We start from the raw sequence: 1,541 nt of genomic DNA on the forward strand, positions 1-1,541 counted from the left end.
TCTATTCTATGTAATGAAGTACTTTCTTTGGTATCCTAAAAAAATGTGCTTGTGATATAGAAATTTAGAGTTGCTTCATTTGATGTACATGTATGTGTAGTTCATCAGTATTCATGATGGAGTTTAGATCTTTATCAATTTGAGTTCTTGGTAGAAGTTTGTACACTCTTTAAGCAAGAACAAAGTGCAACAAATATTAAGACTTATTTTTCCCTTAAACCTTTTCAAATCCATAATTTATATCTTAAGAGGGAGCTGCCCCTATAAACATAGAGGAAGGCTGCATATCAATTGCCACATACATTCCGTTGGACTGAGTTAAGCAATTTCAAAATGACAAATCTATTTACCAACAAACATAAAAAAATTCGTCTCTATGAAACATCACCAAAATTTGATAAATATGGACTATAATTAAAATACTCCCAAAAAGTTACATTCTAACGTATATTCTGATAAAGATAGAAATGATAAACTTAAGTTTTAAACAAAACAAAATAAATTCGCTCGTTATTTATTGGAGCCGTTATTCCACCTGAAGGAATCTGCCATTCTTTTTAAATAAATGAGCCCTAAAAAATGAACAAGTCATCTCTTTGGAATGGAATCTCAGAATCAAGCAAAAGGGTTTTTGAAAAGAATAAAATGAGCGCGGGTGATTCAGAGAAGAGATATCCGCGAGTGATAATCTACGAATGGGAAGATGAGTACATAAAATTTGATCTTTACAGGACAGATGTGCGCATGGCAAATGCCCTGCGCAGAGTGATGATTGCAGAGGTGCCGATGGTGGCCATTGCGGTTGTGGACATCGAGGCCAATTCCAGTTGTTTGGCCGACGAAATGCTCGCTCACCGCCTCGGACTCGTCCCCCTGATCAGCCATTCCGCCATGAACATGATTATGTCCAGAGATTGCCACAACTGCGATGGAGATGGCCCCTGCGATTTCTGTTCTGTGGAGTTCCACTTGAATGCCTTCTGCACTGGATATCAGACTCTCGATGTCACCACCAATGACTTCATTCTCACCTCCGCCATTTCCGATGTCGAGCCTGTCAGCCGCACTAAGCAACAATAACTTCATGTATTGAAGAAAGAGAGAAATTCAACAATTAGTACTATAAAAGTGGGTGTATCGAAACAAATCAATACTAAGATTAACCAATGCATATCAAATTGACTACATAAGGTTGCAAAACATAAATTAAGTCCATAAGCAATATCTTTCAAAGACAATATCATTTGTTTTATTAAATGAAATGTTAATAATTACAAAATAAATTCTTACTAAACTATTGGCACCAATGGACTTCACATAGTCTTGAAGTTTGTACAAGTTTCATCAACATACAAGTTTCTATTACAAATATGTCAATGTATAATCTCCAGATCTTAGTCTATGAAAAAATCTTTTTAAAAGGAGGACGTTGAACAATTTGATTTTTTTGGTTCTTTCAGCAAGAGATTTGTGATGTAATTTGATCCAAGAAAAATTCCATCACAAGTGTGATGCACATGTAGTATGGGTATACAAAGCCC

The 1,541-nt window shown here is 35.6% G+C and overlaps 1 pseudogene; it reads left to right on the forward strand.

Annotated features, from left to right (window-relative positions):
* Positions 1 to 579: 579 nt before the first annotated feature.
* On the forward strand, positions 580 to 1,080 carry LOC149567370 (DNA-directed RNA polymerases II, IV and V subunit 3 pseudogene; annotated as a pseudogene).
* The last annotated feature ends 461 nt before the right edge of the window (positions 1,081 to 1,541 follow it).

This window comes from Cupressus sempervirens, chromosome 3 (assembly GCF_028749045.1).
Source record: "Cupressus sempervirens isolate cs-2001-9-10 chromosome 3, ASM2874904v1, whole genome shotgun sequence".
NCBI lineage: Eukaryota > Viridiplantae > Streptophyta > Pinopsida > Cupressales > Cupressaceae > Cupressus > Cupressus sempervirens.